A 23,587-nucleotide genomic window follows, 5' to 3' on the forward strand; every position below is an offset into this window, starting at 1 on the left:
GTGCTAACTACCTTATAGTCTGGGCAAAGCTAGTAGAGCAGGTAATCTGTGCCAGCCTTTCCCAGGTGTGTGTGTGTGTATGAAAATTAAATCCTAAAGTGTCTGTGTCAGCTACTTGGGGCAGGGAAATGAAGCACTAGGTTTACAGAGAGAGGTTCCTGGAGGACTTGGCTTGAACACTCGGCTGAGGACCTAACCCTACAGCTGTACCAGTGGGGAGTCTTATTTGGGACTTGAAAGGACAGATATAGAAACATCCAGACCTTGAGCTGAGTGTGTTCCATGTGTGCTCTTAAGGGAAATCGTACTTGTTGCAGAGAGGTCTGCATCTGGAAATACTGAATGCATCCATTTGTATTCCAAGTGATCAACCCTCTTCAGTGTCAGTGGTGAGGATTCAGGCTTCTTGATTACTGGCCCAGCATGGGGATGACACATATTGGTGGCTATCACATATTGTCAGCGGTGGTTGGCATCATATTCTGTAATGGAGAGAGGCAGACAGTAAGTAAAATATTACCTAACATAACCACCCCCACAAACAATTAGACACCTGCAAACTTTCATACCCCTCCTAATAGACACCCAAGGTATATGGGGATACAATTGGGTTGGTTTGCATGGCTAGGCTTATAAGACCTCCGTGATCATTAGCCTAGTATATACCAATGAGTCTATGTGACTCAGAAAGTTGAACAGGGTGCCCTGTAGCTGCATGCAGATGAAGTAGCTTTATATAAATACCCTTGGAATTCATGGCTTGGAATGTGGACATTTTGACCTAGTGGTATAAATACGAGTTTGTGGTGGCATGGTGCAGAAGAGGCCCTCATAATTATACTTAAGGCTCTCACAAGTGTTACTTTCCCATAATAGGCTTAGATGTTGCCACTTTGTGTTGTCTGTGTCATGTGACCTTCTTTAGCACTCTGGTCTGAAATACTGTGGGTCTGATACTTCAGACTAGAGGCATTTCCAGGTCAGCCATGGGCTGCAAAAGTAGAGAAACAGAATACTTGCTGTCATGCACACAACAATATTTGGAATTTTCTGTGTGGTTAGAGAAATTGTAATTAATTGCCAGTAAATATATATTTTCTTGGGAGTGTCTGACAAATCTTTTGCACAGTTTGGCTATCTAGTAGATAGTAGTAGCACTGTTAGTAGGTTTATAAAATACACTTATGTCATACAAGACTGAATCATATTACGAGATCTTTTAATGCTGGGGATGGAGCTTTGTAAATATTTTACAGAATGAAATTTGATAGTATGTGTACAGTATCCAATGCTAGAAGGGATGTACTGTGGAGTTTAGATGGTGTGATATAATGCAGCAATTGAATGAAAATTTAAAACTGTGGTCCTGCAATACTAATTGTACAAGGATAGAAAGAAGAGTGCTAAATTAAACTCTAATTAGTCTAAGACTCAAAGGCAAACACATGGCTTGTGTAATAAGTCAGCAGTATGAGTGCAGAATTTAAGTGGGTAAAAAGGATGCTGTTTCCCACATGTTTTATATCCCCTTGTATTAATGCTACTTGCATTTCTTATTGGAACCATGTGTCAGTAGTCAGAACCAGATACAAAGAAACCTGGGGGGAAGGACTCCCCTTTCTGGGTCTGATTCTATCACGGTCCAGTTATGGACTTAACAAATAGGTTCATGGGTATATATTTGACTAATAACCACCAGGGCCTTTATAAGCCTACCCATGCAATCCAATCCATTTGTGCCCCTATGTATCATGGTTGTTTACTAAACGTTATGCAGGAGGTGCATTATTGTGGGCATCACTGTCTGCCTCTGTCTATCAGAGACATGGTGCCAGACCTGTGGTGAATTTCTGATTTCCCGCAATGCAGTCCTTATTTATGGGTAGTTAGTAATACATATTCAGAATCAAAACTTTTCTAATATTGTGTTAGCATTATCATCATCATCATCCTCATTATCAACCCCCTTTTTCCCATCTTCTACATGGGTTTGGGATGTCATGCCACTTGTCACCATCTCTTCATATTCAGTGCCACTCTCCTACCTTCTTTGATACTCATGCCCAACTGTCACAGGTCTTCTTTCACACAATCCATCCACCTCTTTTCTGGATGCCCTTGTTTCCTCATTTGTTCTTCCTGTCTGTCCCAAATCCTCTTCACCAGATTGTCTTCTGCTTTCCTGCACATGTGCCTGAACCATCGTAATCTGTTCTCATTGACCTTTTCCTTAATTGGAGCTATTTTGGTTTCTATTCTTATGTCCTCGTTTCTTCATCTGTCCCACAGTGTGAATCCTACCACCCATCTCAGACACTTCAGCTCCATCATCTCTAGCTTCCTCAATGTTTCGTATTTACTCCCCAGGTTTCTGTACCATACAGTAGTACTGGTCACACCACTGTTTTGTACACCTTACTTTTCAGCTTTGTTGGCATTCTTCTGTTGTACACTATCCCTGACACTCTGTGCCAGCTGGCTGCAGTCCCCCTAATTCTAGCTTTGACCTCCTCATTCAGCCTCCCCTTTTTCTAAACCAGCCCTCCCAGATATTTGAAGCTGTTAACCTGTTCCACTGTTTTCCTTTCTATCTCAATTTTCAGTTTCTTCTGATTTTCCCCATTTGCTGCCATTACAATTGTCTTCTTTGTACTCAGTTTCATCCCGTGCGCCTTCCATTCCCCTACCGTTTGCTGAAGTTCTTGCCACATTGTCTGCACACTGCAACTTTGTTGACCTGTCCCTTCCGACCTGTTTAATAATGTAGTCCATCACCATTATGGACAGCAGTGGGCTTAGAGCTGAACCCTGATGTATACCTACTCCCACTGGGAACTCCTCTGTTAGTCCAAACACTGTTTGTACTTGAACCATTGGGTTCTTGTACATAGTTTGCACTAATTCTACCAATGTTTCTGGAACTCTAAACCACTGCAGTACTGCCCAAATTAGCTTTCTTGGGACTTTGTCATATGCTTTCTCCAAGTCTAAGCATCCCCAGTTGGTCTCTTTCCTCATTTCTAGCTTTTTCTCATGTATTTGTCTCACTACAAACATTAGGTCGTTTGTGCTGCATACTGATCTGAATCTGAACTACTCATTTCTCATCTTACTTTCTACCATTATGCGTGTTCATTTATCAGTCACCCTCTCCAGAGCTTTTATTCAGTGTGATAGGAGTATAAGACCTCTATACTGCCTACAGCTATGAATGTCCCTTTTGTTCTTGAACACTGGCACTAGTATGCTTATTCTCCAATCATCTGGAATATGTCTTTCACTCCATACTAGTATGAGTACCCTCAGGAGACATTTTCCCCCATCTCACCCAGCATTTTGACCAGATCTGCTGTGACCCCATCGAAGCCTGCTGCTTTCCCTGACTTCATTTTCCTTACTGCTGTTCTTACTTCATCTAGGGTGGGCTCCTCCTCTTCTCTTATGATAGGATGTCTGGGGAAGTACAGCTTCTGTGGGGATTTTCTTCATTCAGAAGATGCTGGAAGTACTTCCTCTTCCATCTGCCTTTGACATCCCGTGGACTGGTGAGCAGGTTGTTGCTGGCATCCCTTATGAAGAGTGTCTGGATATCTCCTTTATCTTTATGTCTTTGCCTTGCAACCTGATAGAGTTGCTTTGTGCCATCCATTGAGTCACTTTCCAAAAGCTGGTAGAGTGCTTCTGATGCCTTGTACTTTGCTACTGCATCTCCTCTCTTAGCCTCTTTGTTAGCTGACCAGTATTCCTTCCTAGCCTGATCTGTCTTTTCCATCTCCCAATTTTTCCTGCACTCCTTCTTCCTATTGATGATCTTCAGGACTTCTGTATAACACCACCAGCTTCTTTTATGTACATTATTTCCATACTTAGCTTGGCCACATATCTGTTCTGTAGTAGTCCTTAGACATGTTGTTTTGAGGCACTGGCATTCATCTTCAGCTCCACCTATTTCCTCTTCTTCTTGAGGCACTGGACCCCCAAGTAATTCCTTGAACTGTTGTGCTTTTTCTCCAGTCAGCTTCCAAGTCATCAGCCTGGTCTCTGTTGACCTTAGAGTCTTCTCTGACCACTTCTTGCAGCTAATTGTGGCAACCAGTGACTTATGCTGTGGGCTGACTGCTCTGATATGTGCATTCAGGCCACCCATTATCAACACCAATTCCTGTTGTCCTGCTTTATCTAGTAGCTCCTACAACTGCTGTCTGAATGTTTTCTTTTCCTCACTATCACAGCCCTGCTCTGGGACATATGCTGAGATTATGAACCTACCCTATCATTACACTGGAGTCTTATTGCAATGAGTATGTCACAACTTCTGATGATAACCCTTGCAGTCTTCTTAAGCCTCTCCCTCACCACAATTCCCACACCTTTTCTAGCCTGTTCTCCTCCTCAGTAGTAGACTCTGGATCCCAAGCCAAGTGGCTTTGCTGCACTGCCCTCCCACCTTATCTCCTGGCTAAACAGGATGTCCAGACTCCTCCTTACCATCATTTCATCCACTTCCAAACCTCGTCCTTGTCAGTGAACCTACATTGAATGTGACAATTTTTAGTTCATGTTTGGCAGGTTGATTGGTTTTATGTCCAGCTTTCACTCAACAGAGCTATCCCAGATAACCCAAGCTGGATAACCGGACACCAAACAGCCAGTAATTAATAACCCAGGACTGTTGGCTTTATAGTGGGCACACACTGACCAACAGGGGCACATACAACCCACCCACCATTAGCATGGGTCCCTGGTGTAGGTTGGACTAGACCAGATCTTTGATCCACTTATCACTGGCAAATACCCATGGCCATTTTTGGCGACATTACTCAACATAACCAGACCATAAAAATCAACTGCCAATCATTAGTAGACCGGAGTTCCGCTGTGGCGACCCCTAACCAGGAAAAGCCGAAAGAAAAACAACAACAACTCAACATGACCAGATATAATATAGTGTGAGCAAATCATTGTAATATTGTTCTTTTCCTTAGGTTAAACCTGTATTAGCTCATTGAAAGTAGGTATAGAAGTGAAGCAGAAAGGCTTTACAAGACTTCGATAAATACTGGAGCTGGTGGCTGCTTGAAGACGGTGTACCTTCTCAGGGAAGCCCTTTACATTTGAATCCCCTCAATGATCCAGTCTAGACTTGTTTTTCTTTCTTACCCACTGGTTCATCTCCTGAGACAGATGGATATTTGTGACAGATTAATATCCGACCATTTCCTGGTCTCATCTGAAATGCTGTTTCTGGTTGCTGTGGATGAGGACTCCACCTGGAGGTTGTGTCACACTATTAAATAATATTATCATGGTCCTCAAGAAAGAGTAGACTGGCACACCATCTGCATTAATCAAGTTGGAAGGAAAGCTCTCCAGCATCCGCTAGCAAGTTCTTAAGGTATGAATAAAAAGTGAATGTCAGTGCTTGGCACCTAAAACCCATCCATCCAGCCAACCTCCCACAAAACATCCTAAAACATGAAGTGTATAAAATAAGACTGCCAACCATCTTAACATTACTTTTTCTGTTCATTCATTGGTTACCTGGGGAATTCCATTAGGAATATGTGTCTTTTTCCAGGGACAACCTGGGAGCGCTGTCTAATTAAGTGACTTGCTCAGAGTCGCACTGCTATGAATGGAGACTTAGAGAATCAAACATGTGTCTAGAGGATGAAGATCATTAGACGTTCATAGCCTTAACCAGGCTACTGAAAAATTAGTAATCTCTCCATTTCAATCTGCTCAGGACAGCAACTTAGACCTTGAAAGTGTTTGATCCTTATCACATTTTGAAAATCCCAAAGATGCTAGTTTAGATTTCCATGATTCAGAAGCATCCAAGAGGAAGTCCCTTTTCTTTTTAATCACATGAAACTTCACAAGCCCAATTAGTCAAGCTATACCTAATATATATCCCAGAGCATTTACAAGACTGTCAATAAATGAAGTGCTATCCAGTCGTATCCAGTTTTTAACAGGCATGCACCAAGGATATCAGGGATCTCCCTAGCTGGTTTATAGTTTGTATATGCATAGATATAGTTCTATATAATCTTGTTTAATATATATTTAAGTCCTAAAGCAGAACTCCCATTATTTGAAAGTTATATACTTGAAAATTGTTTAAAAATGCCTAACTGTATTTTGGAATTCTTGTATTAATTTGAATATTATAATTATTGTTTGCCTGACACAATAAAACAATAAGAGCACACATAGTGAAGTCAGTTCTGTGACACAGAGGGAAGGAGCCCTGCTTATGATCCAGGTAACTCAGGTTTGATTAGCTGCCTTGACACTAGAGGAGCTAATGAGGTAAGAGAAAGGAATGAAGGGGCTATGCAGGAGCTGATGACGGAACAAAGAGGAATGATGGGGTTTTGCTTCCTTTCCTCTCTAAGTGGGATGAGACGTGGGTTGCAAACCAGGGAGTGCAGCGTTGATGACGTGAACTAGAGAACATGGCAAAGTGCATGCCAGGCCAACAAGGGGGGGTGGCAGGACTGGGGAGGTGAAGTGTGGCTATATAGTTTCCCAGTCTGAATCTCTGGAGGGTGGGAGCTCAAATCAGGAGACTCACCACAGAGACGGGGATGTTCATTTATCAGGTCTAGCCACCTTAAACAGAGCTTGGAACTGGTTCAGGAGAGGTAGGGATTAAATTCACAGTCCCAAGCCTAACGGTCTGTCCCTAGTTCACCAACTCTCCCCTCTGGTGGCTAAAAGGAAACAAATGGACCAACTGGGTGACTAGGGAGAAGACCTGATGGTTGGTACAGGGTGGAAAAAGGTATAAAAAAAAAACACCCAGGAAGTATATTTACATGTAAGCTGCATCTCCTTGCACCCTCCTGATATGAAGGGGTTCATCCCCACCCTCTCCCACCATTATATATACCAAGTCCATGGTCACATTGCCATTAGGCAGTTTGCAACTTCCTAAACTGTGCTATTTAAACATAGTAAACAAAAATTGCTTTTGAGTGGTAAGTGTGGAAAATAACTAAAACACATACTGGTGACCTGGAGGTGATAAAGTTTAATGCTTTATCACTTTCATCTTTATCTTATCACAAAACTTCCTCAAAATAAATGTATAATATCATTTTCACAGATTGTTACTAGGCTAATGACCCAAGGGGCCTTTCTAAACCTAGACAAGTTTTCCTGGAAGAATAATGTCCTATATCTGAAAAGGACATTGAGAGCCAGGCCTCTATAAGCTACCTCTGTCCATAAGTTACATTGGTGAAAGGCCTGGTGTAAATTTCCTATTCCTTATTCACTGGTCAAGGTTGTACTTAAACTAGGCAATAGACAAACTCAGCTTCACATGGATGGGAACCTGTACCATAGGAGGGGCAGTCTCTGGGACACATAATTGTCTCTCCAGCATGTTCTGTTTAGGTCTCAGACAAAATTCAGGTCCCTAGACCTTGTATTTCTGGTACTCTTTGACTTACAAATATGTAGGAGATTCATAAGTGTGGGGTTTGTGGATGCCTTGTAAGCTAGGCATAGATCACCCCTCAGCAATCTATAGGAGACTGAGCAGAGGAAAAGGGCTTTAAGGCACCCTGTATAAGGCAAGTTTGTTACCCTTAGTTGCTGCATATGCCTGTTCAGGTACCTAACAAAGGGAGCATTGTACTCTATGACTGGTCTGATAAGGGCAGAGTACAGTGGGATAATGACCTTTTTGGAACTAAATGTCATGCCCTTACTTATAAGTTGCGCACCATAAAACGATTTCCTCACCACTGTGGCCACATGGTGGTCTAAGGTAAGGCTAAGGTCTACGTGTACCCAGATCCCTGACCACTGGGTTGACTCTTAGGAGTATATTTTCAATGTGGTAATTAGCCAAGATAGTTGATTTTCCAAAGGGTACAATTATGCAGTTCTTAGCAATGAGTTTAAGACCATGGCTTTGGCACCATTTGTTAGTCAGAGAGAGACCTTTTAGAAGAATGCTACTGTCTGTAGGGCAGTCAATGATAACCTCAGCTTGCAATCATCTGCAAACTTAATCAGCTATAAACCTTCAGCATTTGGTTCCATTTCAAAGAAATAGATGCCAAAAAGGATTGGGCCCAGTACAGAGCCCTGGGGCACTCCTCTAGTGACTGCCTCTTGGTGGAGGTGGCCTCACCTATTTTGACCTCCTGGGTCCTATCGGTGAGCCAGTTGGTTATCCAGTGGGTGATAAAATGGCTTATACCTAAATTAGTGAGTGTGCCTATAATGCCTGAGTTGGGTATTGCATCAAAAACCTTGGCCAGGTCGAGGTAAGCTGTACGCACAGTCTTACCTTCATCCAGTGCTTTGGTGACCCTCTCAGAAAAGTCCACCAGATTTAATAGGCATGATCTTCCTTTAACAAAGCCGAACTGTGATGGGTCCAGAGATTGCAGGTTACCTATGTTCTCATTTATCATGTCCATGATGAATCTTTTCATGGCCTTATATATGAGGCTGGTAAGAATTATGGGCCTGTAGTTACCTGGATCAGTGGTTGGACCTCCTTTGTGCAGGGGAATGGCTGTAGCCATCTTCCATTCCTTGGGCACAAAACTTGTATGAAGGCTCCAGTTGAAAAGTGATTCAAGTGGACCACAGAGGTCATGTTTCATGCTATCTATTAAACAAAACAGGATGTTATCTGGGCTCATTGATGCAATGTTGTTGGCCTTGGAAAGTACATTGCTGACCTGTTCCCTGGTAATGGTTGGGAGGATTGTGGTATGTAGCATTTACTTTGGAGTATCAGGAGGGAAGTGGGGAGAGAAATTTGAGCTGAACCTGTCAGCCAAAAGGTTGGCAATGGCCTCATATTCAGTGTGTTTCAACATTTAAATAAGTGTTGGATGACTTCCAAGATGGCTGGACAAGAGGGTTTTGGAAATCTACTGGAAAAAATTAGCAAAGGAACCAAAGTACTGTGAGCAAATAATAACAGAGGGAAATGAAATAGAGTGGTATGAAGCTAAGCAGAAGTTTGAACTGCAGGTTAGAGACTGCCTTCCCTAACAGGGATTAATATCAGAGTACAGGCAAAGAAAAAGGGATAAAGGGGTGCTAATTGAAAGACTAGCTCTGGTAGAGTTTTTAGATAAGTCTAGATCAGAAGCAGCTGTTGTGCTGGACCACAGGAACTGAATTGTTCTGACAAAGTAAGGACCTGCTAGGTTTATTGCTACTGGCTTCCAAAAAAACAGATACCAGAAAATAGAAATCAACATGTAAACCTACTATAAATGAAATACTGATTACCATAAAAGAGACAAAAGAAATGGAGGTGAAATAATTAGAAAAGGGAAGGAGCAAATTACATAGAAATAAAAGGAATTTGTGGGAAATATACACGCAGAATAATGTTCAGGAAGAGTGAGGTTTAAGGGGTGGCAAGAAATGAGCAATTGATGTAATACTGGGGTGAATGATCATTTTTAAACAGAAGCCATACATGCATACTGCATGAAAACAAAGAGAAATATTACTATTCTTTTTATTGTACTTTTGTCTATGTTATTTCAATTTTGATTTAATAATTATGTTAAAATTTTAAATAAGTGTTCTTCCTAGATCACATGTTAAAATCCATCATTCAGTTGGCAATTATGTGAAATAAAGCCATAAAAAAACTAAAGTAATCAAACTGCTGTTAATAGAAAAAAATCATGTGAAATAAAAACAAACATGAAGTGTGTATAAAATAAACTGTGCTGAGCCATACAAGTAAAATCAATATAAATCCAATCTTGATTATCTTTTGGGCTTAAAAACAAATAAAATAGCTAGGGTAGTATATAACCAATTCTGTTTAAAATGTTTAGCAATGAGCATGCATTTAAAATTGATATATACATTTAAAGTGACAGGATGATCATCTTGTAGTGAGATGTCACCGAAGATCTTGGATCTCCAAAATGTTGTTACAGTCACCTCCTATAAGGTACTATGTGATCAGCCTCAACAAATGTATTGCTTAAATAAGTAAATGATACTATGTTTAAATAAGCAATAATGCCTGCCATTAATTATAATAGACTAACAGTGATTGTAAAGTCTTTATTATTTTCTGGGTGTCTTTCCCACATAGTAAGTGTCAGGGACTGGGGGACCTGGGAACCTATGTTCTCACTGTGGGCATGCCCCTCTGGGTAAGCCAATCCAGGTCCCACAATTCAGTGCTGTCATACTTTCCTGTAGCCCTACTATAAGCAATGCCTAGCAGTGCCTATTCCCATGGTTATGGATGCAAACATTCTACTGGAATGCCACATGAGGGGGTATAGAAGAATTACTGTACATGCTCCAAATGTGGTACACTTTTCTTTGGACAGGCTGCCTCCAGTCCTGAAACTGTGGGACCACATGGTGCCCCCAGCCAGCTTTCTATCCATGGAAACTCCATCCCATCACTGAAGGATGTGATCCCTGCATCCTCCCAACCTCCTAGCCATGTGTCTCCACCATTCATGATTGTTCCAGCTATGCTAGCATTGCTGTCACCTGTCTATGTGCCCCACCACACCCATGTAAATGATAATGACTGTGTTCTGTTCATTGTCCTGGCCTATGGCAATGTCTGATGGACAGAGCGGCCAGTCAGATCACTGTAATGCATAGCTTAGTTGTGTTACTACATGAATCATTTTATTCTGTGTTGTCTTGTCACAGCCCACAGTTGCAGACTAGATGCTGTCTCTGTGCCACTGCCACAATGCTGCACCCAATTCTTCCTTGCCTGTGGTCCCACCTAAGACAGTTTCTTTGACGACAATTCACGTGGCCCTCCTCCACTGCTGCCACAAGTATGTTAGGTGTCACCATGTTGTAACTGCTTTCATAGCACCATGTTATGTAGCACTGTGCAGGCCACAAATATCTTGCTGCATGTCTCCTCAGCATACTACAGTGTACCACTAGATGTGTCCAGGCAGTAGAAGCAGGCCTTCAGCAATCCAAGCACATGTTTAAGGATGTTTCATATCTGTGACAGCACAGGGTTATATGCCATCTTAGCCATAGCCTTGGGGCTGCGGATAGCAGGGATCATCAGTCATGGTTGCAAGGCATATCCAGTACCATCTACAACACTAAACAGCGAACATCATTATGGGAGATCTGCTACCTATGTTCATGGGATCAGACTATCAGGGTCTCCATGGGCAGCAGTGTGTGCACCTACCAACTTGGTGACCCTGTGGAAAGTCACCCTGCAAAAAACAGCTAGTATAAGTCACATGTGTAACAGATGTGGGAATCATGGGAACTGCCTGGATGATTAAACTCCTGCTCACTGCAGATTATTTAGCAGTTGATGGACTGTAAGCCCTTCTGATGATAATACCAGATGCCATGTTGAGCAGGTAGGGCCTTGATAGAAATTTGGATGTATTTGATGGCATCTAAGACCATAGGGAAACAGGCTAACTTGTAGAATGCCTGCATAGTGATGATTCTTTCCTCTGTGTCCATGGAAACCAAATATGCACCATCACATACTACAGCATCATGTCCAGGAACTGGTGTAGGAGTCAAGTGGTTGATGATTGTGGCACTCCTAATGTGTACCCTCTCAGAGGCTGAAAGGTCTCCATAGCTAGGATAGGTAATGCTACATGAACATTCATGACCACTGGGACAGACAGTCCACACATCCTCCCTCAACTCCATGCGAGGATGGTAAAAGTCTATTAATTCTCGTATTGTGTCTCTTTTGCAGAGATACTAGTATACCAGCTGCTGGTGGACTCTTCTGTGACACTGGCTCCCAAAGCAGACCACTAATACATGCTGACAAGTTACAGACGATGCTTCACCTAGCATCTCAGCATGAACCATACCACTGTTTACTGAAAAATGATGGTGGTCAGAATAGCTGACTACAATGTCTCAGTGCTCTAATTTTATAAGTTTGTGAATTGCAATATCATATTTGATGTCACCATCTGCAAACCCAATGTCTCTCGTTAGCATGTTGATGCTCATTTGCATATCATTATGTAGTCATTTGTATGCGATGCATCACTTGCTATTTTTCTGCTGAGATCACGTTGCATGGACGTCTGAATCAGCCCTTCCCTGTGTATCAGTGTTTATGCACTGCGCTGTTGTTTTCTGAATGTCCCCTATTACATTACCTAGCAGACACTTGGTAACTAGAAATTAAAATCTAATCAGGCTATATCAAATCATGAGATAAGTATAAAGCAGATAAGTTTTTTCTTACATTTTTATATTAGATCCTGCTCTGTGAGTCCACATGGATTTTCCTCAAGCAGCTCCAGTTTTCTTGGTCCTCCCAAAGGCAGGTAAGTAGGCTAACAGAACTTCCAACTTTCTGTAGGTGTACATGTAATGGAAATGACTTTTGCACTTTGTGACAGAACAGCATCCCAACATCCTGTCCAGAATGATCTACAAAGCTTTGCACCCATTAGCTGCTGAGTAAGGCTCCTACATCCCCATGACTCTGTAAAGGATAAAGTGGTTTATCAGAAAATGAATGGATACTTAATTAAACCAATGCCCAAAAACACATAAATTACTGGGGACTTCTAGCTGAAGACAGAGAACATTAAAGAAGCACCTAGTTAAACAAGCTTCATGTCAGTGTCTTCCATCTCATCACATCAGTTACATTTCATTACATTTCCGTTTTCTATTCATTCCTTTGCTTCCACTTATTCATCACTGCAGTTCTGCTGAAATCTATACTCACTCCTTTATCTCTTCTCTCTTTTTTTCCTACTTTTTTTTCCTACTAGGTTAATTAAATTAGTTTGAAACAATACACTTGAACCGAATCCAAAGTGACAACATATGTATTACTTGCTACTGTACACAGTTTGCTTATAACTTGGGGGGTTGGCATAATGGTTAAGGTGTTTACCTTACAAACACTAGGTGCAGGGTTTGATTTTCACATGGGGTAACTGGCTAGGCTTGAAATGGCCTTTCCGTTTATCATGTATAAAATTTTAAAATTCTAAAGTTTGTATAGATATGGATCTCTGTATTAGACTTAACGTAGCTTTATCTGTTCTTTACATTGTGATATACTCACCCAGGCTCTCCCAGTAAATGGTCCACTGAGATCAGTGCATTGCCCTGGTAAAAACTGTAAAATAAGACAAAAATGAAAACAAAAACATCCTGTTTAGTGTTCTGCCAGTGATAAAGTGAATAGATTGCTAAAAACAGGTGTTGGTTGTGTTTTTGACTTTGAGTTAATTATTTAAAAAGTACAGTCTGGGTGGAAAAAAGATCTGCATGACTTGCTGAAGTAAAATAATAATAATAAAAAAGAAAAAAAAAGGCAAATGACTTCAAGCCGTTCTCTGGAGAAATGCAACTTGCACTCTTTAGACTCCTGACTAGCTTGTTTTTTCAACCTCATGACTGAAGAATCAAGGAGAAAACTATAAAATAATAGTGGACAAATGAATGAAATAGGGGACAGCTATTGCCTTTACACACTTATAAACTTCCAAGAATAACAGTTTTTGCATTAGCAGGCTTTTTCTGGAGGCTATTAAGTCTGAAACTAAAATGTCTATAATTATTTAGTGACACAATCATCAATGATTTGCTAGAAATACACAAACCTTACAATGAAAAGACAAAAACATGAGGCAAAAAATCATGGACATTCTGTGATATCGGTGATATTTGAGACCATCTATGCCAGCCACGTATACACACACACACACACACACACACACACACACACACACACACACACACACACACACACACACACACAAAATCATCAACTAGTCAGTTGTATGACTGACTGTACAATTTACTGCTTAACTGTGATCAAATGAATGAATACATAACTGTCACACTGGACTTTATATTCCCAGCTCACTACTATTGGTAAAACAGTGTGCAGTCCACTGCACACACCCCCCTCCAAAATATCTCTCAGCACCTTACTCAAGAATCAAGGCAACAGCTAAAACTTATGAACAAAGGATCAAAATCAGGGCCAGCTATTGCCTTTATATACTTAGAAAGTTGCTAGATTAACAGGTTTTGCATTAGTATGCTTGTTCTGAATGCTATTATGTCTGAAACTCAAAATATCTGCCATTATTTAGTGCGGACTGCAGTCCTCATTGATTTGCCAGAAAACCACACATTTTACAAGAAAATCAAAAAATACAAGGAAAATAGAGGACAGTTAAGAGTTTCTGTGTCCCCCAACAAATATATACATATATATATATATATATATATATATATATATATATATATATATATATAAAATATACATATATATGTGAGTGTGTATGTGTACACACACACACACACACACACACACACACACACACACACACACACACACACACACACAAACACACACAAAGTAAATTAATTGCCTTCCTACATGCTGTAGATAGTAGGTGTAGTGCTTGCTAATAAAATATCATACTTAAAAAAACTTGCTTCCCCTCTCATGCCTCTACAACTCTACATTAACTCCTCCTTTCACTTTCAGTCTCAGGCTGTCACTGTCATCCAAGGCAGACCGATACTTGTGAGATGCATGTTAAGCAACATTTCTGATGTTCACAAAACTGCAAGAAGAGCTGTAATAAGGTGCAACTGCATGTGGATTTGTGGAGTAAATGTAATGCCAGGCTGTTTTGGAAAAAAATAACAGCCTGATGAGGAGAGTAAACCATTCTTTTTTTGTGTACTTGTGTATGTGTTTTGTATTTCCCTGGAACTCCATGCACCAGAAACAGAACATAAAGCTGGAAATTCGACTATTATTTTTATGACTTTAATATCATTTCTTATTTTTTTTAACTGAGAGGGGCAGCAGCCCACCAGCCAGTAGCAAAGCCTCCCCTATCTTTAGACAAAAATATATTCTAGGCAATTAACAGATGACAAACCAAGCTGAAAACAGAAGTGAGCCAGGTCTGTAGCACAGAGGGAAAAAGCCCTGATTATGTTGCAGGTGACCAGAGTTCTCTAGTGGCTTAGGTGCTTTTAGGAGCTGGCAGAAAAGACTGGGAGAGAGAAGCTACTGCCAGCTCACCTGTTCATAGAGGGAGGGAGGTGGCTGTGGCTTGTCACATTGGTGACACCTTGTGAAAGCTGGGATCTCAGAGCTAGCCAAGCTCACACTACTATAGTCCATTTGTACTTTGTAGCTGACAGAAAACTAGCATGAGGAGGGACAGTTCTCCTTGTGAGGTAGCAACTGTGAGCTCAAAGTAGCTACTGAGAGGACGGAATAGGCTGACTCCCCTCCCCCCAGGATCATCATGCTGTCTTGCTCCTTATCACCCAGTTGTCAATGGGGAATGGAGGGCTGTTAGTGTTCCTGTGCAGAAATGAAGGAGTTGTAGAAGACCTGCTTAATCCAGGAACACCATCTCACATCCTTAGCCTAGTAATCTCTTATGAACCTATGAACGTTCTCCAGGAATGAAAGGGCCAAAAGGGTGAAGGTAGAGGAGACATCAGACAAGGTTCTATGATGAGCAATAAAACATTAAAAACAGAATTTCTGGGGAGGGCTATTTTTCACATTCCAGCTGATCACTGGCTGCCACTGGTGCCTGTCCACATCCATAGGGTTTACCAGGCACTCTTGCATGCCTCTGGACTTTCTCCAACCCATGTTTGGGGCAAGGGAAGAGATTGAGGCATCTAGTAAAGGGTCATACTGCTGCCATTTTCCCCCTTATTCCTTAGCTGCCCATTTTTCTCTGTGCTATACTCCCTTATTGGCAAACATGCAATGGAGACATGCGATATATCGTCCCTCTTCCACTGGGACTCAACATGCAGTGGAGACATGCAATGTATTGTCCCTCTTCCACTGCGACTCAACATGCAATGGAGACATGCGATGTATCGTCCCTTTTCCACTGTGACTCAACATGCAATGGAGACATGCAATGTATCATCCCTCTTCCACTGCGACTCAACATGCAATGGAGACATGCAATGTATCATCTCTCTTCCACTGCGACTCAACATGCAATGGAGACATGCAATGTATCATCCCTCTTCCACTGCAACTCAACCAAAGTCCTGCACCTATTCCCATTTTAAGTCACCCCCCCCTTACACATCCCTTGGGATCTAATGCTAGGAGTGGGCAGGTGCATGCCCCCCAAAAGGATAGGCATGTCATTCCTTCCTCTACTGTACCTCAGATGTCTGAGCCAGTAATCAAACCCAGGTTACCTGGGACATAGTTAGGGCTTTATGCCTCCACATTACAGTGCTGCGAGAAATCAGAATTTTATTACAATCATAGGTTCATAGGTAGGTACTAGGCTATCAGCCCAAGGGCCTAAGTAAGCCTAGCCAACAAGGTTCCCTGGCTCACACCACCCAAGAAAGTTATTTTCCTGTGCCCCTGTTGAGCAGAGCCACAGAAGTGATCCCTGGGGTGTATTTCCTATTTCCCATCCACTCATCAAGATTAGGTCCCTAGAGTGTGTAGCTCAGAGGGATTGGGATTTCTTTAGGTGTACCTTGTCCAACAGCTCTGGGTTTGACATAGCTTTATATGTTAGGCAGAGATCACCTCAGAGTAGGCGATATGTTATGGAGCAAAGCTGTAGTTTTTTTGAGATGGTCAGTGTAGAGCATCTGTTTGAGGCCAGCAATTCTCTTTGTGAGGTACTTCTGTGGCCTTTCCAGCTGCTGCAGATGTCTTGTGAGGTACATTCCAAAAGGGGCGTTGTACCCTATAATGGGTCGAATGAGTGTCGAGTACAGGGGAACAATTACCTCTTTTTTTCTGGATGAGAACCCTTTTGTGATGAGGTGTGCCATGTAGAAGGATTTTCTGACTACTGTGGCAATGAGATTATCAAAGGAGAGACTACTGTCCACCTGGGTCCCAAGGTCTCTTATCACACATTCGACGTTAAGTAGACTGCCGCCTATGTGGTAGTTCATGGGTACAGAGTTTTTACCAAAGGGGATGACAATGCACTTTTTGTCATTGAGCTCGAGGCCATGGCTCTGACACCAAGCATCTGTCAGAGTGAGGCCCTTTTGTAGGATGTCCACATCATTTGGGGACTCAGCTATGGCTCCTAGTTTGCAGTCATCTGTAAACTTCATTAGCCAAAGGCCTTCTTTGTTAGCCTGTACTTCAGAGAAGTAGATAACAAACAGGAGAGGTCCCAGGACTGAACCCTGTGGTACTCCACTTGTTACTGGTTTGAAGTCAGATTTGGAGTCTGCAACTTTTACAGTGTGGGTTCTGTCAGTGAGCCAGTTGGCAACCCATCTTGTGACATTGGGATTTATACCTAGTTTAGTGAGTTTAGCTATAATTCCAGAATGGGAGATGGTGGCGAAAGCCTTGGCGAGGTCAAGATAGGCTGCGTGAACCACCTTACCCTCATCTACGGCTTAGGTGACCGCCTCAAAGAAGTCGATTAGGTTCAGAAGGCATGATCTGCATGATCTGCCTTTCACAAATCTGAACTGGGTGGTGTCCAGAGTTTGGAGGTTACCCAATGTCTTTGTTTATGAGTTCCATGATGATATGTTCCATGGCCTTACAGTCCAGGCTCGTCAGGCTAATAGGGCAATAGTTCCTGGGATCAGTGGTGGTTCCCTCTTTGTAGAGTGGGTAACTGTTACTGTGTGCCATTCAGTGGGCACAAAGCCTGATGTGAGACTATGACTGAACATGGTGCTTAGGTGGGGAGCCAGCTCGTTCTGATGTTCATGTAAAATGCAGCCTGGGATGTTGTCCGGTCCCTTGGATGTGTTTTTGGCTTTAGAGAGTGCAGCTTTTACCTGCATAGTTGTGATTACAGGGACTCTGCATTATTTCTGTATAGATATGGACCCTTTAGGGGGTGAGAGGGGGGTAAAGTTAGCACTGAACCTATCTGCCAGGATGTTGGCAATATCAGTTGGTTCTGTAATTTTCATGCTGTTGTGCTGTAACACGGAGAAGATCTGGTTGTTGCCACTGAGATTCTTGACATAGCTATAGAATGCTTTCTGGTTGTCCCTAGAATCAGTGGCAATTTTGTTTTCGTAGCTAGCTTTGGAGGATCTTATAATGGATCTCAGCTTCTTACTGAGGCTGACCAGGGAACTCCTCCACTCATGGGATTTTACTCTCTTTTGCAACAGTTTCTTCCTTCTGTTGTAGACTTTGTTTATGGCAAGAGACCACCAGATTTGCTTCCTTTTTTTGGAGGATAGCATTGTGGTTCTGTTTGGGATAGCATGATCCATGCACTCGTGTAAGTGCTTATATAGTTCATCTGTGTAGGATTCAGCAGTCGTAACTGCATTGTCCATCTGCATAGGTGTCGTGAAGTTTGCCACTTCTGTCTTAAGTAGCATGAAGTTGGCTTTGGAGAAATTTTTTACCATGGTTTCCTTAATGGGGGGGTGGAGGCGGGATGTGGATATCTAGGGTGATTAGCTTATGGTCGGATCTGACCAACAAGGAGTTGACTTCAGGTGTGGAACACCGGTCACTCATGTTGGTAATGACTAGGCCTAGGATATTGTTGCCCCTGGTGGGGGTGTGGATAAGTTGATCCAAGGCATTGGAATTTATGAATTCCAGAAAGTGTTGAGCGAAGGTGTTGGTACATGAGTAGTTTTTCCAGTTAATGGTGGGGTAGTTGAAATTGCCCATTATTAGGGTGTTTGGTTGAACCCTAATATTTTCCAGTATATCAAGAAAAGAGGAATGGGAATCCTGGGGCATGGTGGGGGATCTGTAGCAAGCTACAATTTGGATTGCAGTTTTGCCCAGAGTTAGTTGCACTTGGATAACCTCAAATGCATTATGCTGAGCAACTAGCCTGGAGGTGTGGATATCCTTAATGAATATGGACACACCTCCGCCTTTGGTGTTCCAGTCCAGGTTAGGTGGCTGAAAAGTGTGGTATGAGTTATAACCTGGTAATGCAGGGGTGCTCTCTGGAGCCTTGAACCAGGTCTCAGTCACTGCACAGATATCGATGTTCTCCATTTTAAGGAGTGCCTCAAGGGAGTGCATTTTGAGATTTAGACTTCTAGCATTGAGTAGCATTACCCTCAGTTTTTTGTTTGCCTGTTCCTGTTACGGTGGTGAATTTGTCATTTGAACCTTGCATAAAAAAGGGACTATAGGGGCAGCAAGAGCCTTAGACAGTATCCAGAATCCCAGAGGTGACAGGTGCAGGCCATCTCTGGCAAAGCATTGTGGTCTGTTGACCATGTTGTCCCAGGCAGACAGATATTGGATCCCCTTAGAATGGCACCAGAAGCTTAGCCAATTGTTAAAGTCAATCATTTTGTCCTTGTACTGCTGTATCATTCTGGGTGATGGCAGGATGCTACTCAGGGCTAGGGTCATACCTGCCTAGGCTACAATCTACAAAAAGAAAGTCAAATGAACACTGTGCTTTTGATGTACAAAAGTAATCAAATGAAGTCTTAACACACTGATATTTAACAGAAAAGAAAATCAGAAAAACAATAATAAAGTGAACATAATTTAATAAACTGGAAAATTATCAAAGGTTCTTTGAGCAGGTACATGTATATTACTTTTGTGTATGTTACTTTATAAAGGAGGGTCTAAACAGACATTAATTCATTATTTTTCAATAGTTTGAGGTAAGGCATTTGAAGCTGCTGGAGCAATTTTTGAGAAGTCTCTTTCCCTGATTACTAAAGCAAAAGGTGGCTTGCATGGGAGAGGATATCACTGAGCCTATGGAGCACATGATGAAAAATTTATGCTATTTTTTTTTTCTTAAAGGTGGACAATAAGAGTCATTACTAAGGTAAATAGTCAATGCATTTAGTAATAGCAATCTTGATGTTGGTGCTCTGAAAGGCAAATGAAGTGCACAGTTTTGTTTTCAGCTTTCTGTATCACTGTTGAGTGTTAAGTTGGTGGTGCATTTATCGCAAAAAGTAGAAGTGCATGTCCAAACTTATCTATTCATACATTAATCCCTACAGCCTTTCTAGCTTCCTTGGTTAGCAAGTGTGAGAGCCCGATGCTTGAGTTTATTCAGGACTTTATAAACTTTCGTGTGTGTGTGTGTGTGTGTGTGTGTGTGTGTGTACACATGTAAAGATAATTATTAATGAATCATAATGCCTAGATAATCTTGTTTAGAAATTACTGAGATAATTACCCCTTCGGTCAGTAATTTGTGGAGTTCATATAGTTGTTAATCTTTGGAGAGGGGGCAAGAAGCATCATTATTGCTTTATAATGGTAGGTTTGCTAAAAAAAACAATTCACAATCATTCTGTAAGCACTAAAAAAATTAAATATGATTTAGTTATTACTATATCATATGTACAAACAATAATGTCAATGTTTAGAGCATATATAATACAGTTAATATACAATGACAACTGGAATGGTCCAAGATCAGATTTCTGTGGGACTTCTATTCCAAGTACCCTATCTCCTGAGCAAATATTACTGACTATAATTCAGAATGCACTTTTATGAATACAGTTTATAAACAAATGTATTACACAATCAAAATATATGTAGAAAGAGTCACTGAATGAATAAATCAAGATCTAACTTTTTAAAATCCATGACAATTGCACTTACTGTTACTCCTGTCTCCCTGTTACAAAAATATGCTTAATTAAATATTAAATTGCAATAATAGCAATATATTTGGATAGAAGCCAAATTGTCTGCCTATGAGGATATTATGTTTGCTAACATAGTCTAATATTTTTTTTCATAAATGGTTTTCTCCAACAACTTAGCAAGAAGACAAATGTGTGCTGTACTGTGGTAACTTTTTTCAGAGGATAATTATTATAGGCAAAGGTCTAATTAAATCATGTTTAAAGGTGTGAGGTAGATATCTGGAGGTAAGGATGAGTGAAATTAAACTTGCAAGACACAGGTTTATATAGTAATTAATGTCCTTAGTATCACAAGATTAAGGATGATGTTGCAATTCAGGTTTTCTAAAACCAGCTGTATGCTTTTGTGGACATACTGCTTTACAGTAGAAAGGTGGGCAAGAAACCAATATTTGCTGTGGGATATCTGGTATTGGAGAATAGAAATATTGTAAGGCTGGAGAGGGAAGGGGAGAAAAGATCAGATGTGTAATAGCATTAATCATTTGAATATGTAACATGGAACTGTAACAAGATTTGGAAACGATCTTGATGAACTTAGCGATTTAATAGAATTCCAGAAGGATATGGAGATATCTAGAGTGGCACTTTAAAACTTTGTAAGATAAGTGGCTCTTGCAGTATTTGTTTAAATTCTAGTATTAAGTTGTTGCTCAGCATTGGATTTAGTTTTCTTTCAGTGTCAGCCTGTTTTCACTCTTTCCAAACTCTATCTTTATTCTTTGGTTTCTTAAGTCAATAGTAAGCCAGAGGTGTTGACTTCCTTTTAGTCTGTTTGCCTAAAAGATATAATGTATCTTATATGCAATTTTGAATATTATATAGATACACAGGCACTGGATCTTATTCATTAGGTGACGAAGATCAGAATATATATTCTAGTTCTAACAGAATTTCTTTTCTGAAGAATCTGAATGGATCCAATATAAATTATTGCAGATGATGATTTTAGGATTTTTTTTTTTACACACCTGTAAGAGAACATAGGACAGTGATCATTGTTGAATTTGAAAGAATTGCAATCAAAACAACTTTGTTTGCAGTAGTGGTAATAAGATAAGATTGGGTCTTGCCAGCTCATGAGTTACTTGTACTAGACAGTGCAACTTGGGATGCCAACTTAGCTTTGTTTTATGAGGAAAGTTTCACTATAAGTTTGGGTTACCAGTTATGACCAATTTATGACTACTAGATTAAGTCCAGTTTTTAAAGTGTTTTGAAGGAAAGCAAAAAAGGGAGGTAGCACAACATAAATAGGAAGGTATTGAGGTATTTTTTCATACCAGAATGAATGATCATCATAAAAGGAAATTAAGAAAGATGTAAAGAAGACCATGAGGCTAGGATTTCACCAAGTTATCCTGACTTTGACCACAGGAGGGTATAATGAGAAAAAAAGTACCAGATACACTGTTAATTTGTCAAGGAATAAAAAAAAAAAAAGATCACAAATTGTTTTTCCCCACTGACAAAAGATTTTCCTGGCTAAGAATGTACTTAGAGACCACTCATAATATATTACAAGACAATGACTCATCCTGCTAGCTAGGTAGCTGGTCTCCCAAGTAATGCAAGTGGTTATAAGAAAATTACTACTATCAAGAACCTACTGGCAGTAAAGACCAATTTAAATTTTAAACCATGATAATGAAGTGCTTATTTCTATACTAGCTAAAATAATGCCAAAGGCTTTGCATAAATTGATAGATATGGATTAACGTGGTTTGCAAAGGGTAGGCGTGAGATTCAAGCTGCTGTATCCAGCTGTCTTCAGAATATTTTTTTCCTGGAGGATCAAAGTCAGATTTTATGCAGAACAGGCTAAGGAGAAAATACACAAGTTTGTCCAACAAAACGTGAGCCATCAAGTAGAATGAACTCTGATTCTCATTCTTCTTGTAATAAAGCACACAGAGAGACTGCCAGTGAAACCTTTTCCACTGTCCCAAAGGGAAAAGCTTCAGAGACAGAGAAAAGCACAGGAGACTGCAAGGTGTCAATCACATTTGTGAAATACAGTTGTATAAGAAAAAGTGGAAAGATTTTACTTTTGTTGACTTTGTTAAATTTGCAAGGAACTGAAAGGCATTTGCCTCACTTCGTGTCATTAATGCTTGGAAGGACACTGAGGGTAGGGGAAGAAGGCGGAAAAAGAGTAATTTTAAGTAAACCCATTTCTGTTCTAGGTGGTATTTCTATGAAACTTTTCATGATATAATTTGCATGTTTTATAGTAAAGCATTTTTAGTTCTTATATGTGATAAAGATATTAAAATAAACAGTGGCTATTTTCTCTGTTTCTTCTTTTTAGTATTAAGAAATGTAGGCATTACAATGCAAAAAGAGATACAAGGCTAAACAAAAGCATTTTTAAGTTAACAGGCTGTTATCTTAGGCTGCTGAGAATGGGAATGGGGTGTAAAAGTACTCAGATCATAATATATGTAAAGTTGATATGTTTTCTCTTACATTTGCCTCACTTTGTGTCATTGGTGTTAGGAATGACTCTGAGAGGAGCAGAAGAAGAAGGGAAAAGGTAATTGCAAGTAAAATAATTCCTTTTCCTAACAGTAATTATATGAAACTTTTCATAATACAGATTTCATATTTTATAGTAAAGTATTTTTAGTTGATCTTGTATGTGATAAAGTTATTGAACAGATGCCTTCTTTCTTATTATTCCTATTTTCTTTCTTTCTTTTTGGTATTAGGAAATGTAGACATATAGTACACAAAAAAGAATAGCTAGACAAAGGCATGTTTAAAGTTAACAGGCTGTAATCTTGGGTTGTTGAGGTGGGGTATAAAAGTACACAAACAGTAATATATGTAAAGTTAGGATGTTTTCTCTTACTTTTGCATAGGTGAATGCCTGAATTAAGACCCCTGGCTTAATGTAATAACAAGTATCAAGTGGAAACAAGTAAATAAGAGAACACTGACT

This window comes from Protopterus annectens, chromosome 7.part0 (assembly GCF_019279795.1).
Source record: "Protopterus annectens isolate FY-2018-M chromosome 7.part0, PAN1.0, whole genome shotgun sequence".
Classification (NCBI taxonomy): Eukaryota; Metazoa; Chordata; order Ceratodontiformes; family Protopteridae; genus Protopterus; species Protopterus annectens.